The sequence below is a fragment of the Microcebus murinus genome, chromosome 13, assembly GCF_040939455.1.
Source record: "Microcebus murinus isolate Inina chromosome 13, M.murinus_Inina_mat1.0, whole genome shotgun sequence".
NCBI lineage: Eukaryota > Metazoa > Chordata > Mammalia > Primates > Cheirogaleidae > Microcebus > Microcebus murinus.
In genome coordinates, this window is record NC_134116.1 from 75,197,735 (window position 1) to 75,214,344 (window position 16,610).

The following is a 16,610-nucleotide window of genomic DNA, read 5'->3' on the forward strand; positions in this document are numbered from 1 at the left end:
TCTTTTCCCATTTAAATAATCACTGATGTTTGTGAAAAAACAGACAGCTACACCACCACTTTTAAAGGTTTCATAGTTTTCAATTGTGTGGATGTATAATGCTTTGCTTAACCAACTATTCTCTGATAGATTTCAGCTGTTATATTTTGCTGTTATAACAAGAATAAAGGAGCACTGTTTTAAATACATGTTTACTTCCTTAAGACAATTCTTTACATGGAATTATTTGAGAAAAGATATTCATGAAATTAAGGGTTTTCCCTTTTAAAATATTACTGAAGTATCTTCTTTAAATATTGTACCTATTTGTGAATTCAACCTCAGCCTATGAAACTGCCCAGTTTTCTACATACTCACCGACATTCTATGTATTACTACCCTTTTCAACCTTTGCCAGTCTAATAAAAGGGGAAAATGATATTGTGTTTGTTTCATTATATTAATAAGGATGGTTAAAAATTTACCATAAGTTTGTTAGATATTGGCTTCACTTTTCTTATGAATGTCCATGTATGTCCTCTGTCCTTTTGAACATGTCCTGTTGAACATGGTTTATTTATGTATTTTTTACTGAGTTGTAAGAGTTCTTTACATATTAGTTGTGATGATTTAATTCTGTATCAATTTGACTGGTCCATAGGCTGGCCAGATAGCTGGACAAACATTATTTTTCCCATGTGGCTGTGAAGGTGTTTCTGGAAGATATGAGCATTTGAATTGGTGGACTAAGTAAGGCAGATGTCCCTCCCCAGTATGGGTGGGCACCCTTTGAGGGCCCGGATAGGACAAAAAGGCAAAGAAAGGGTGAATTCTCTCTCTGCCTAGCTACTCCAGCTAGGACGTAGATCTTCTGCCCTCAGTACCCCTGGTTCTCAGGCCTTCAGAATCAGACTGGAATCTATTCCAGTCTAAGCATTCGCTCTCTGACTCTCAGGACTTCAAACTATACCACGGACTCTCCTGGGTCTTCCAGCAGATGATGGGACTTCTCAGTCCATAACTGCATGAGCCAATACCTTATAATAAATCTCTCTCCCCCCATATATATATGTATATACACATATACACAAATATATATTCTGTTTTTCTGGAGACCCCTGACTAATCCATTAGGGATAATAACCATCACTAATAAAGTTTACAAATGTTTCCCATTCATTGTTTGCCTTATAATATTTTACCACCTATAGAAGTTTCATTTATTATTGGGCTAAAAAAATTGAAAAGAACTTTCCATCTTTTTATATAGATTGAAGTTATTGAAAATGCTCATTTAATGTTTTTCTTATAGCTTCTGCTTTTGACACCATGATAGAAAGCCTTTTCTCTATCTTAAGATTACTTAGATATTTGCCTATATTCTCTTTCAATGTTTCATGATTTTATTTTTGGCTTTGATTTGTACTTATAATTCATCTTAAAGTTATTTATTGTTATATGATAGGAGATAGAGATCTAACTTCTTTTTTTCTGAATTATACTTACTCAAAATCTTTATTTCACATTAAATATGTATATTAGATATAAATAAACATATGTATACATATATAGTGTATGTATTATACATAAATGAAGAGATTGTGATTGATCGGAGCTTATTTCTATTTCTTATATTATTCCATTCCACTGAGATGCCTATTTATATTGCAATAATTTTGAATATTATAAATATTTCAAACTAAAAGGACAACGCTTCTTCATTGCTTTTTATTTTCAAATATTTTCTGTTATTTTTGTACATTTATTCTTACAGATAAAAATCAGAATCTTTTGTCAAATCCAGTTACTGGGATTATAATTAGCACAGTAATCAACACATCCTTTAGGTTAATGGGGAGCGATTCAACATTTATATGGTATTGAATTTCTCATCCAGGAACAAGAGGTGTGTTTTCATTTATTCAAATCTTCTCTTTCTGTCCCTCAACAGATCCTTCCTTCACAGATCCTGCACATTGTTTAATGTTTGGATTTTTGTTTCTTTGTTGCTATTACTCAGGGCTTTTTTTTCCAGCTTATACTTTTAGCAGTTAACGAAGAGTACAATTATTTTTTTAAATCCTGTATATGACAACTGTCGTCCTTACTGGTTCTAAAAACTTTTTAGATTCTTTGATTTTCCATGAATAGTGTCTTATTTCTTAAATGAGAAAATGATTTTGTTTCCTCCTTTGCAATATTTATAGCATGTTCCTCTTCTTCACCTAATTATCTTTGGCCAGAATTTTTAAAATAACAGAAATTAACAGTGGTAATAGTGGATTTCCTTTTCTGATTCCTAACCTTCACAGTAATGTAGCAATCCTCTGACGTTTGCTCATTGTAGGTCTTTACGAATTTGTTTCATCTCCTGGGGCCATAACTATAGACAGATTTTTTTGGGGGGTGGGGGAATAAAATCTCACAGAACCATATGGTTAAAAACTAGACAAGCCACACAGTGGGAAGCCGGAGGGCACTGGGTGTCAGACTCTGGTCTGTCATCAAACAGCGGCAAGCAAGGTCTGAGGGAGAGGACACTGAATTAGAAATAAGGATACTTCTTTCTGCTATTCCTTTTTCTACAAATTCTAGTTAACTTTTTACCTTAATAACATCATCATATAATTTCTACATGTCAAACTTATGTTGTAAAGCTTAATGAACTAAAGTGTTTAAATTATTAAATTTCATAAAAGGGGTATTTTCTAAAATATTACATAAAAGAATATATAAAAACTTTTTGTCATACATGCTTCTGAAATTTAAAATTCATAACACTAGATCTGTAATTATGTTTTGGTATATACTAGGCCATTTATTACTTTTTTTTTGTATCAAGTACATACAAGGTAAAACGCCAAAAGAAATTGTTATGGGATGAATGTAGCCTTATAAGTATTGAGATTTTTTTTCAATTTGTTTTTGAGAATTTATTTCTCAGTTAAACTGGCCTGATGTCTACTTAAGTACTGAGACTCACGACTTTATCCTTTTAGCAATATTACCAAGAGAGCTTAGATTTTATTAACTGGGAAAAATGTAATATGTGTACGTTTTAGATATATAGCTCTGCAATTATTAATTTTATTGAGAATACTGTATATAGACAGCATACTTTGTATGTTCTCCAATTGTGATAAAAGAAAAATATATGAGAAATATAAGGAGCCTTCCTTATAGTTTCTGAGCAAAAACATGAGAAGGAACAAACCCATAACTAGGGGCACCAGAACCTCCTGAGAACCTTCTAGTCCAGAGTCCCAGGACCAGAGACCCAGGATCCATGAAAGCATTTCAGAAATGACCATCCTACCACCTTACTTTATAGGGAGGACACTGGGCACCCAGGGGATTATGTGATTTGCCCAAGGTAAGAACCCAGCCAGTGTCTAAAGACCTCCTACACTCCTGGTCACCATCCCGCCCACATACCCCCTCTCTTGAGTCTTTGAGGAGCACAGAGTCCCACCAATTTCCATGCTCAGCAACCAAATGCCCCCAACCCCATCTCCACTGCTCTCTGGGGACTGCTCCTACAGAACTTCCACCAGTATCCACAGACCTTTGTTAGAGGAGAAGACTAAATGACAGGGCTGAGACCTGGGCTTGAAGATTGGGGTGCATGTGTCCAAGTAAACAACCTTAAACAAAAGGGGCTGAAACGGGAGGCAAGAACCAGCTTCAACCAGCCTGTCAGCTGTCTCTGCCACCTTATGTGAACTTTGGCTAATTATAATATCATTTACATTGTGGTTTTAAAATTTCTCCACTCTTGAAATCACCATGACGGTTCTGAGACAACCATATAAAGTATAAAATTGGGAGGGACGCCAAGTGTAGGTATTACTGCCCAAATTCTTAATAGAGGCCTTGAATATTCTGCCCCTCAATTAGTAAAACTATAAAAAATCCTTTCGAGCCTGCCCACTCCCTTTCCTGAGAGTGTATCTTGCTTTCAGTAAAAGTTGTCACTTGCTTGGCTTACGTGGTGCCTCCTTTCCTCAACGATCACCAAGAACTTGGAAAAACCTCCAACCTCCTCTGAGGGAAAAACCCCCAGAGCCACTGTTGCCCCACACTAATAGCACCTGCTTCACACACAGCAGCTGCTGGACCTCCAGCCTAATTGGCATATTTCTCCAGTGAAACCGTCTGACAGGCTCTGTCCTGGCTCATTTGCCCTCATGAACCAACCTTACTCGTGGCAAGAGAAGTCTCCTCTGGTGGCACCAACTTTCGAGGCATACCTCGAGGCTGACAGAGCCCAAGAGGTGTTGGCATTTTTCATTTTCTAATCAAACGAGTCAGAGTAAATGGGTGTTGGCAGTTGATGGCTACGGCTGTCTGGTGTGTCAGCTCCTTGCCAGTTTCTAATAAATAGTGCTAGAAAAATGACAGAAGCCTCAGCTTTCTGTCACAGTGGCCATGGTGGGAGATCCTAAGGTGGCCGCTTTCCTGTCATCCTTATTTGGGCAAGAGGTGGGGTATAAGCCCGTGCATATGCATACATACTTATTAATATATCCATGCATAAACACACACGCATAGGAATGACATTGAGGATCCCTGAATTTCTCCTGTCATGTTTTTATTATAGTAGCCAACCCCTCAAACCAAAGAGAGTGAGTAGAGCAGGGCACTGGCATCCACTAATACCTAACGTGACTGTGGTAGTTACAGAAAGACATGGAGGATGGCAGGGCCACACCCCCCACAGCTCTTGGAGCCACTGGTGGCCCTCCATTGCTGTACGTGGGTGGTGAGAGTGACCAGAGCCAGGTGCCTGGTCAGGCCAGGGTACAGCATGCTTAACTAGAAGTCCCCATGGGTGGCAACAGGGAGACACAAAATGCTGTGGCCACAGTGCCTGCATTTCTGCCAGGGAAATCCGTCCATCTTAACCTTGGATGCATATTAAGAAGCTATGTAGGAAAACAAAGAATTGTAAAACATCTCATTCTTTGCCCGCAGAACCTCAGCACACAGAGAGTGAACAAAGCACTCATACCGGAGACAGTGGTATAGACATAGTAAAGAAATGCTCTCAAGAAAGGAAAAGGGTCTAAGGAAGAACGTTATGGAAGAAATAAACTTAATTAGCAATACTGTGAAGAAACGCTCCACTTAGAGTCAACTTTGAATTAGTACAGTCATTCCCCACTTATTTGAGGTTTCAGTTACCCATAGTCCTCTGTGGTCCGAAAATATGAAATGAAAAATTCCAGAAACGAACAATTCATAAGTTTTGAATCGCCAGGCTACACTTAGTGCTGTTCATAAAACCATTCTCAGCATAGCGATGAACTCCACTGCAGTCCCACTCTAACCCGCCCAGGACAGGAACCACCCCTTTGTCTAGTGAGTCCATGCTGTCTACACTCCCCACCAGCGAGTCACTTAGTAGCCATTTCCATGATCAGACTGCCTGTTGCAGTATCACAGTGCTTGTATTCAAGTAACTTTTATTTTTATTTAATAATGGCCCCAAAGCACAAGAGTAGTAACTTGCAGTCTTCTGATTTCAAGATTGTTCTTTTTTAAGCACCAAAGAAGGCAAGAAAATCTTCCTTTCTCTGCTACACACCTTTTAACAAAAGATTTGTTCTGTAAAATTTGGATTCAGTCAAAAGGCTGCACTTAAGGACCTAGAAGGCCACAGTTTCCCCACCCCTAAACCTCTTACTATGCCCAACTTATACATTAAACTTTGTCATAGGTATATACGAATAGGATAAAACATAGTGTACACAGGGTTCGGCACTATCTGTGGTTTCAGGGCATCTACTGGGTGTCTTGGAATGTATCCCCTGTAGATAAGGGAGGACCACTATACATAAATAGAACCACAGACTAAGGGCGCTGATATTAGAAAGTGAAATCTCAATGTCTTAGTTATGGGAGAAGGTTCTCGCCAGTTCCTTAGAAAGGAAGAACCGGACATTTATATCAAAACCTACCACATATATCTAAATTTATTGCATATATTTAGGGTAAAAATAATACATATTAAGTACATCTAATTCTATCTTACGGGTTTAGTTATTCTCAGTGTACCCCTCTGTCTTCACAAAGTCTTGAATTGCTCAATAGATATCAGAACTGAACCCCACAGAGCCCCAACATAGCAGAGATGGTGGAGCCCAGGGGCCAGGCCTGAAGGTGGATTTACGGAAGCTGTCTCTCATTTTATTTATGTCTCAGTATTCTCCAAGCTAAAACACCACGCTATTCACAGATACCTACACATCATCGTTTAAACTAGGTGTTAAGCAAAGGCGCAGTCACAACCCGACAGTGCCTGGGTGACCTGGTTGGTATCACGCTCTGTTACGGCCCCACAACCATGAGGTGGAATAAATACACACATTCTGCCATTCAGCTTAACACGCATGAGACTTGTTTTTAAAGAATCGTTTGGAGGGAATGTTGAACATCACTGAGTTCAAATGCCTCTTTTTACTAACGAAGAACTGGAGCCCAAACCAGTAAATCAGCTTGCCTGAGGCCTGCTGGTTACTGTCCGCACTAACACAGCTTGTGAGTGTAAGGCTAGGGCCCAGCAGTCCAGCTCTTCTTCCTTATCTTTCAGTACTTTGCAAATATAAAGGAAACAATAAAACAAATTTTCACATGTATTGTTTCATATGTTACATATGTATATTACATACATATGTTTGGATACATTAGATATAATGATACAAAAGATACATCATCATCAGTACTTACAAAAATCTTTCCAATATTTAAACCAATGATCTTTTTCTTATGATTTTGGGCAAGATGAACTCAGTCCAAAGGAAATCAAAGAAAGAACAATGCCTTGCCCTTAGTGACTTGTTGGTTTCTGGAGTGTGGTGGCTGACATGCAGCCTGGTCAAAGTCATTCTCACAGTGTGGCTGGAAAGGATCTTTCAGATGCCAATGTCAGATTTGCACACGCACGTAGGACTCATTGACATTCAAACCCTGGCTGGTGAGGCTATGTTACTGAAATCAGCAAGGGAACCAAAACTGTCTCACACACATACCAACTGCACACATTCAGCTGTGCAAGAACATTCAACAGAATATGTCAGTTTAGTGTTGAAACATTCCCACACTCACCAGATACAATTTTTGGTGTCTATTGGTTGACTAGACATATTAATAGCAGTCACACCATTAATGAGATCTAGACATTCTTAATCACAATGTCAAAAATATTTCATTTTGGCTGGTAGTAACTGCTATCAGATAAAAAAAAATCTACATTTCACTACATTTATATGTTTAGCTGGCTTCTCACTCTCTATTCGGGTGGCTCTTGCTCAAGAATGTGCAATGCAGGTGGTGCCTACTGTGATTTCACAGCTCTATCCGCTGCATGGCAAGTTCATGTGATAAGATGCGCAGGTCACAGAAATGAAGTTTTCTTTTTTGTCTAAGTATCCATTTAACTTTTTTTTTTTTTTTTTTTGCTGTTTAAACAGCACTTCATTAGTATTCTGGCATTTAACTTAATTGAAAATACAAATTTCCACATCTCAGGAGACCTAAAGACCTGGCTTGAGGTCCGTCTTCAGCTTTGGCTCTCACGGTGTCCCTTTTCTGCAAGGCAGGAAAGCGTCCCAATGGGAGATCCTCAGGAAAACCAGAAAGGGGCCAACAGAGTGTGGAGGATCACTCTCCTTCTCAGCTACTTCCCTTCACAGACAGCTCACCAGTCCTCTCACCCCCCTTCCTCACCTCTTCTTCCATCTTTCCTTTGACTTAATATATTTCTTTTTTTTCTCCTCACTTTTTCCTTCTTGTTTTATGTACTGCCCAATTGTGTCCAGAGAGAGATTAAGTTAGTATGTTTATACTTCCATGAAGCTTTCTTGAACAAAACATTAAATGACATTTTCTCTGCTGTTCTTCTATATGAGGATAATGGCTCTGATCAATAGGGAAGATTTATTCCACCTTCCAAGACTCAGTGTCATGGCCAATGGAATGAACTTATAAAACAACCAGTCAGGGATAAAGACAGCATCCATGGTTTTAGAAAAGTCTCCCCAGCCACAAGTCTGAGTCCAGTTGAGGTTGACTGACTTTCCCAGAGATTATTACCATAAATGCTGCTTTTGATACATATCATGCATGTGCATGTAGCATATTTCTTACCTAAACTATTCATGCTGTTCCCATAGCTTTAGGTATCCTTTCTTCACTAAAAATCTTGAATGAGCTAGAACATGCTAGGCTATGGCACTTATAAACTTGAAAAACCTCTAGAGGGACAATGTGATTTCTAACAGTTTCACCCAGATATCTGAGTTGAGGTGGATAAACTAGGTGCTAAGCAATAACAAAAATATTTTCACTTAAAGGCAATGCTGAATAAATATGCAGGAAAACCATGTTCTCCTTTGTAAATGTGTGGGAAGGAAGTAGAGAAAAGAGAAAGAACTGAATGTGTGGGAATAATTTGGAAAACTAACAGCAAGATTCAGTGAAAATGATTCTATTTTTTCATTAAAAAGAATACTTTAAATTACATAATTACAGATCCCAGGGAACTAGATACTTAAATCCATCAGTGACATTTGTTTGACTTCCGCCTTTCCAGAGGAAATCAGAAGCTTATTTTGGTTTTTGTTCTCACTCTTCTCTTTTCGCCACCCACCCAAATTGGGTTGAGACATTTGACAAAGTAAACCCTAGTACAATAGAAATTAGACTTTCACAAAATGAAAAGCTGTACAAAACCCTTTCCTTACTGCAAAATCAAATGTTCCCATTTTCCCAACAGACTTTGGAAAGGCACAGAAATAAAATCAGATCCAACTCTCGGTTTCTATTTTGAGCAGAAGTTTAAAATGCCATCAGCTTAGATTAATGTGCTATGTATTAGTCACCTTGCATAATATGTCTCATTTATCAGGAACACAATTGAATGTATTAACTTCAATGATAATATGCTAATGACAAGGCACAACCCTTTTAGATAAAGAAATCAAAATATGACTTTGCTTGCCTATATTTATTTTATAAATCTCCAAACAAACAACCAGCTTATAGCTCAATAGTAAGAGATTCCCATGAAAATCGACCGATCACCTTCTGGCATCATGTCTCATAAATGATACATGTTTTAGTTGAACACTCAGAAAGCTTTTCACCATTCATGTGTAAGGTGATTATAAAAATTTAGAACGGGAATAGATGCCATCTGGCTGGCTTAGATGTGATCACAAGCCCTTTACTTACCCCGTGACAGACACATCAATCCATCATGGCCATTTTTCTACCTGAGCTTTTGAATCATTCCCAACACTGAACTTTATGTACATGGCCAACGGATGGAAATGATCACCAAAACATGATTATTATCATGCAATGTCTTGTTCTAAGCACTTTGCATGCCTCGATCCATTTAATGTTCCTATCAACCCTATTGATGGTTTTTAAAAATGATTTTACTTATTATTAAGAGTATCATTATTATTTTTACAATGAGGAAGCAAAGGCACAGAGAAGTAACTTGCCCAAAGTCACAGAGCAAGGAAATGGCCAGAGTGGGATATGAACCCAGGTGGTCCATCTCCAGAGTCCTCCTTTTTCACCACTACGCTATTGCATCTCCTAAGAATGGGAGATGGCGGTCAAGGGGTTCAGGGTTTCATTTATGTGGGATGAGTAAGTTCTGGGGATTCTGGTATTCAGCATGGGGCTGACAGTTAATAATGTTCTCACCACACATACACACACACTAAAAGGTAACTATGTGAGGTGACGGATATATTAATTAGCTTTACTGTGGTAATCATTCCACAATGTATACATATATCAAAACATCACATTGTAAATATATACAATGTTTATTTGTCCATTTCATCACAAAAAGTTTGAGAGGAAAAAAACTGTCTAAGAGCTTTCTAGGGACCATTAAATGTAAAAATAAAATAGATAAAAGAGACGCCAATACAGGGACAAGGTAGGATTTTTAGCCTTCTTCTGTAGAAACTTTCAAACATACACAAAAAGTGAAGTAAGCAACATTATGAACCCTCGTGATTTCATCATCCAGCTTCAAGGATTTTCAGAAATTTGCCAAACTTTTTTCATCTATCTTCCTTCACCTCTAGTTGTTGTTTTTTTCTTTTCTTTTCTTTTCTTCTTTGCTGGGGTATTTTATAGCAAATCCAGAAGGTTGTCATTACCTATAACCAGCATGGAATGATTAAATCTGAAGACATAACACAGTGACACTGAGCCAGCCTGGAGAGGACCTTCAATGAGTGGGGTCTTCCTCACCCCCACTCACGGGAATCCACTTTCCCTCCTTCCTGTGCCTCCTCCCCCACCTGCCCACCAAACACTGTGTGGTCTTCAATCACAGCCATGCTAACATTTTGCTGCATGGATTTATGTGCATAATCCTATTTTCCCACTCCCTGCAGGGTGGGGACCCTGGCCTCCAGGTCACAGCAGCCCCAGCACTAAGCTTGTACTAGATGCTGAAAGAATGTAGGGTCTGAGAAGGGAAAGTGGACAATCTAATCTTCATGAAACAAGACGGCCAAGAAAAATGAGGCGATTCAACTAGGCATTGTTTTTACTATGAATAAAAATATGTTCCCCAAACTTTCAGTTTATCTTATAACCATACATGGTCAACTTTCTTAAAACAAAACAAAATATGCTTACAATCTAATCCTATCTCTGGGTCGACCTGATCATTGTCTGAGTGTTTTTGAAAGGGAATGAAAAGATACGTCAACTAGGCTTAATCTCAAATAGGCAATAGCGTCTCTGAAACCTGACCTCATGACTCACCTTCAGCTCCTTTTGCCATGAATAAAAAATGACTCCTTCTTTGCCAATGGAACATGAGATAGGTTAATGGCTGTTTCCATAGGAGTTATTAATAACACTTCTTGTCAACTCTGATCTTACTTAAAATGCATGTCAGATACAGAAAATCAAACGTGTTATATATGTAAATATACTCTGTAGTATTCATGAGCATAAATGCTGAAGTTAACATTGCAAAAAGCTTTCATATTAACCCTCATTTTCATTGATTAACCTTCCAAAAAGGCTAGCGATTTTCTACTTCGGAGTATTATCCCCCAAACACAAATCCTATTCAATAATTAAAAGAACATCTACTTTAGTATTAAACCAAGAAATGAAACTCTAGAATTTAATGAGAATATATAATATCTCCAAATTGAGACATATAAGTCTGGAAACTTTGAAATTCTCTCATGAATAGCCTCAACAGTAGGATTTTAGCTTAATTCTTTTAAAATGACTAATTCTAGGCAAGGAGATATGTAGATTATTGGACCTTTGTGAGACAATTAGGTCAGTCTATATGACAATTTATCTCTGAATATAATTATACTGTAAGTGGCTTATTATCTTTTCTATCCTCTGACTTGTGTAAATTATGCCTAGGTACACCAAAGTCAATGAAAACAGCATTTTAGAGATCCTAGAAAATTGTGAAAACTGTAATTATGAACTTCACCAACTATCAAAATCTGCACACAAATTAAAAAGATGTTCCCAGTATAAAACACTCCATAAGCCACCCAAGTTACTCTCAAAAAAATCTCTTTTTCCATACTCATACAATAAGAGAAAAAGTTCCTATTGGAAGAGAACTTTCCTTAAAATTCTACTACTGTAAAGAACATTGTCCTTTAGTGTGAGAGGTACTAAAATTATTAAGAGTCATGGCACCTATCCCTGAAAAGTTTATAATCTATAGAGGTCCGAGAAACAACTACAGTAGATATTATGTGATTAAAAAGTGACACAAGCTAAGAGCCCTAGGAGTTCCCAGGAGGAAACTACCACATTGGGTAAGTTGTGGGATAAGTTGTTTCTGGAGCTGTGGAGAATACATAATGAAATATGATCCTACACATAAATTATTCTATCCTTGGGTGATATGACCTATTCCCATTAATGATTAACTCATGAAACCCTAAGTTTTCCTATTTTCCCTCCACACATACCCCTAAAGGTTTTGACTTCAAGCTACACTTACCTACCCACTGGGAAAATCAAGTCTACACCTAATTACTGATTCATGTGACAACCAAGTACAAATTGAACATCCATTATCTGAAATGCTTGGGACCAGACTGTTTTGAATTTTGGGTTTTTTTCAGATTTTGAATATTTGCATTATACCAGTTGAGCATCTCAAACCCAAAATTCTGAAATCTGAAGTGCTCCAATGAATATTTCCTTTGAGCATCTGTTGGCTCTCAAAAGTTTTGGATTTTGGAGCATTATGAATTTCAGATTTTCGGATGGGATGCTCAACCTGTCTACTTTAGGCTATAACGTGTTACTGACACTAAGTTGTACAGTATGGTAATGTTTTTCTCTTTACGTTTCTATCACTTAGAGCATATTCGGGATCTTCTTTCCTCTCCGAAAACTGTAAAAGAACTAGGAGCTACACACTGGGTCAGACCTATGATTTTAAGTTTAAATTTAAGTTCTAAGTTAGAAAATTCCTTTTCCCTTTCAATCTAAATCTAAAACAAACAAAAGCTGTAGGTCACTTCCTACTATAATTTGAAGTTTTATTTGAAGATCTAAATGAGCCAACCTCATACATAATCTTCAAATGACGAACCCATAAAGGAGTGAGGAGAGCTGCCGGGGCTCTCTTAGAGGCACAATGAACATGAAGGCTCCTGTGTTAATCCAGAGGAACTAGGTGACCAGTTGGAAATTACAAGGAGGCAGCTTGAATGCCTATAGAGCACTTCCTAACTATGACAGCTGCCCAGCACTTCCTAGCACTTAGAGTGTCCCCCCAGGGGCTGGCTGACAACCTGGGAAGGGATGGGGAGAGGTGGATTGGACCCGAGGGGCCTCTCAAGGCAGCTCTGACTCTAAGATTTGCTTCCCCAAGTAGAAAGGAAAGATGCGCAGATTATGCGTATGTCTCACCTCGCACAGACGGCAGTTCTAAAGGAGGAAACAGAGGAGGAAGAGCACCACCTGGGACCCAGGGCATCCTGATCTCAGTGTGCTCAGCTATAAAGCGGGAGGTGAGCAGTGACAACCCAAAATAAGTGACTAAGGCAAAGATCTCGATCAGTCGAGGTTTATTAAGCCAAAATTTGAGAACGTGCCTGGGAGAAGCATTAACCACAGAAGCACGTGCGGCCTGTGCTCTCAGAAGAGGGAGTTGGGAACTCAGCATTTAAGGGGAGGAAGGCGTGCAGAAAGCAAAAGGTGGTGTGAGCAGGGAGGCAAATTCTTACATTCCTGTGAGGCTCTGATTAGTACTCAGTAAAGCCTACATTTTATATAAGATAAAGTGAATGTTTGAAGACCAAAAAGAGAATAAAGGAAGAATCAATTATGCAGATGTAGCTGGGTGGGTAGAGGAATGCTTGATCTCATCTTGTCTCTGTTCTACACCTGGGAAGATAAACTTGTAATCAATATTGACAGCGTGGTCCTGAACAGACTTCAGTGCTAGGAGCTAGATGCAGCCTGAAGACCTAAAGTTACACTACACATGTCCTTGTTTTGGGGAGGTCGGCAAAGAATATCCTATGATCCGTGGAGGCAGTCCTTCCTACGTGCCTGAGGCCTTTTACTTTTCCCTGGGGTTCTGGCTGATCGATAATGTTAGCAATAGCTATTCATTTAGAAGGGGGTGAGCATGACTTAGCCTGCAGGCTTGACCTTTCCTTTGGCATGAGGAGTTTGGGGGTCCTGAGATTTTTATTTTCGTTTATAGTGGGATGATAAGATATTTTCAAGTCATACGGACTTACAAACAGAATCCATTTCCCTGTGTCTGTTCCATTCACCAAAGTCTTGTAGAAAACGTAAAAAGATACAGAAGGGTACTTCTGTTCTGCCCAGTGGGGTTGATCTAATGGCCCTGAGCCTGAGCCCAGGGTAGAGGGAAGATGCCACATGGAGCAGCTGAGACCCAAATGGTCCTGCTACCTCATGTCCGGGTGACTGCACGGGGTTCCCTACTCCATACTATCATCACCTGCCCCTCTGGGCCCAGGAAAACAGCAGAGGTGGACTAGCCTAGGAAACACTAATAAAGCCAAAAGCAGTCACTTAAAAGTGTCCCAAATATAGCATGCCACAGTCAGCATGGACATTGTTCAGACTGTCCATATGCATGAGCATCTAAAAATATGAATGACACATTTGCAAACATAGTCATGTGCTGCATAACGGCACTTTGGTCAACAACAGAATGCATATAAAACAGTGGTCCCAAGAGATTATAATGGAACTGAAAAATTCCTATTGCCTAGTGATGCTGTAGCCATCGTAACATTATAGCACATCGCATTCATTACTCATGTGTTTGTGGTGTTGCTGATGTGAACAAACCTACTGCACTACCAGTCCTTTAAAAATGAAAAGTAGTGTCCTAGGCCTTCACATTCACTCACCACTCACTCACTGAGTCACTCAGAGCAACTTTCAGTCCTGCAAGCTCCATTCATGGTAAGTGCCTTGTATATACACACCATTTAAAAATCTTTAAGCCATTTTTTTACTGCACCTTTTCTATGTTTCGGTGTGTCTAGATACACAAATGCCATTATATAACAACTGCCTACAGTATTCAGTTCAGTAACGTGCTGTACATGTATGTAGCCTAGGAGCCACAGGCTACACCATACAACCTAAGTGTGTATTAGGCTACACCATCTATGTATGTATAAGTACACACTATGATGTTCACATAAGGATGAAACTGTCCAATTGTGCATTTCTCAGATGTACAGTCAAGTGATGCATGCCTACAGTTCCTTATCATATTCATGCTTCAGATTTTGAGACATCTACTGTGCCACTACATAATCCCTAATTGCAGCAGTATTCCTAAAATGAATCCTTTGTGAAAGCAGCGTCAGCAAAAAGACCAACTTTCCAAGAAGAAAAAAAGAATTAATTCTGGTATGTTATTTCCATGAGCTGAGCCAACAGAGCTTTGCTCTTAGGATATGATCTAAGGACTTTCAGCTCTCTCAAGAGCTTCCTATTTTACTTAATCCCTGTCATCAAAGCATCATCTCTTCACTAAGGAACAGAAACAAAATTTTTCTAGACATTAAATCTGATAACAGGTATAGGTATAATAATCAGTGGCACTCAGACATCAGTTCAAATACATGTGGGGTTTTTCAATGGTTTATTGGGAAAGCAAAAATTGTAATATGTAGTAGGAAGCAGATAATTATAAACCAATTCTGACATATGTTTTTAAAAATAGAAAATATTTCTGGATAGAGTAAATGTCACTTTTAATAGGAAGTCTTTAAACAAGAAGTTATTTTCTCGGGCACATACGCTCTTATTCCCCGGGGTGCTCAGGGGGCCCTACCTAGTATCCTTTGAAGCAGAGGTGAGAAGAAATTCCCTAAGCACACCTGGAATTATTCTGCCCACACCTGTCAGCTCTCCTCAGCAAAAGCTACTGTCACGGGGACATGGCTCAACTTGCCTAGAGGTTAATTTTTTTTAAGACATCAAAATCTTAAATCCTTTTATGGAAAGGTACACACTATAGGAAATATTTTCCTTTCATGCTTTCTCTAAAAGAGAAACATGTCATTGGGAATTTTGTCACTGAAAATGATGACCAGTAGTTGCTCCTGTATTACAAAATCTTCAGATGGTTACTATGCCCACATATATCTAAAAACCTCGATTACACATTTGCAAATAGTTCTTTACTATATTCATGTTTTAGATCTGGAGACATCTACTGTGTAATGATGTAATCCATAATTACACTGGTGTTCCTAAAACAAATCCTGTGTGAAAGTAGGTCTCAGCCACAGCACCTTCAGGAAACCAACAGAGCAAAGAAAACACACTTAGAACCTACTTACAAACACATCAGGATAAAGGAAAATGTAGTGTATTACTTTTAGGAATAATTAGGTAGACCAAAATTTATAACTGTAAAGGCAGAAATATTCCACACATCATCTCTGTAAACCCAAGAAAGACAGAGTGAACAAGCTTGGAGAAAGGAAACTGAAAAAAACGATAAATCAATCCCTCTCTTTCTCATATGATTCCAACTTGATTCAACTTCTATAAACCCTTCAAAACAGCTCTCTACATGGAAAGCTCTAAGACTCTCCTGGCCCTCTGGCAAGGTCTTGAAAACCAACATCTGAGATGTCATGGCTTCAGATCCAACAACAATGACTTTGAAGCTGAGGCTGAGATGGGGTCTGGCCATCAAAGGCTCAGCTGACTGGGCAGCCTCTAGATCCCCTTTAGGGACAGTGGCTGTGGTGACCTGCTCTGAAGGTTATTAATTCATACTTTCAAATACAGTCTACAACATCAGTCTCAGGACCCAGGCCTGGAGCAGCAGCATCTCAGCTAATGGGGACCTTCCCGGGCAAAGATTTGAAGACGCTGGCAGTGCTTTCCTATTTTTAACACCATTTAGTTAACTTTTAGAAAGCCAGTCGAATGCTCTACCAATGTGAAGGTAATCATAGGTGACTAAATGATACTTTCAGCTAATATTTAATATCTAATATATTTTATGATAGCACCATCTATAGCAACACCTTTCTAGGATCTTCTTTGACTTCTTACTTAGAATCCATGAAGCAGAGGGC

General features: G+C 38.8%; 1 protein-coding gene across 1 annotated transcript in view; it reads right to left on the reverse strand.

Annotated features, from left to right (window-relative positions):
* MTUS2 (microtubule associated scaffold protein 2) overlaps positions 1-16,610 on the reverse strand; it is a 482,544-nt gene that overhangs the window by 269,368 nt on the left and 196,566 nt on the right. The gene's annotated exons all lie outside the window — the stretch shown is intronic.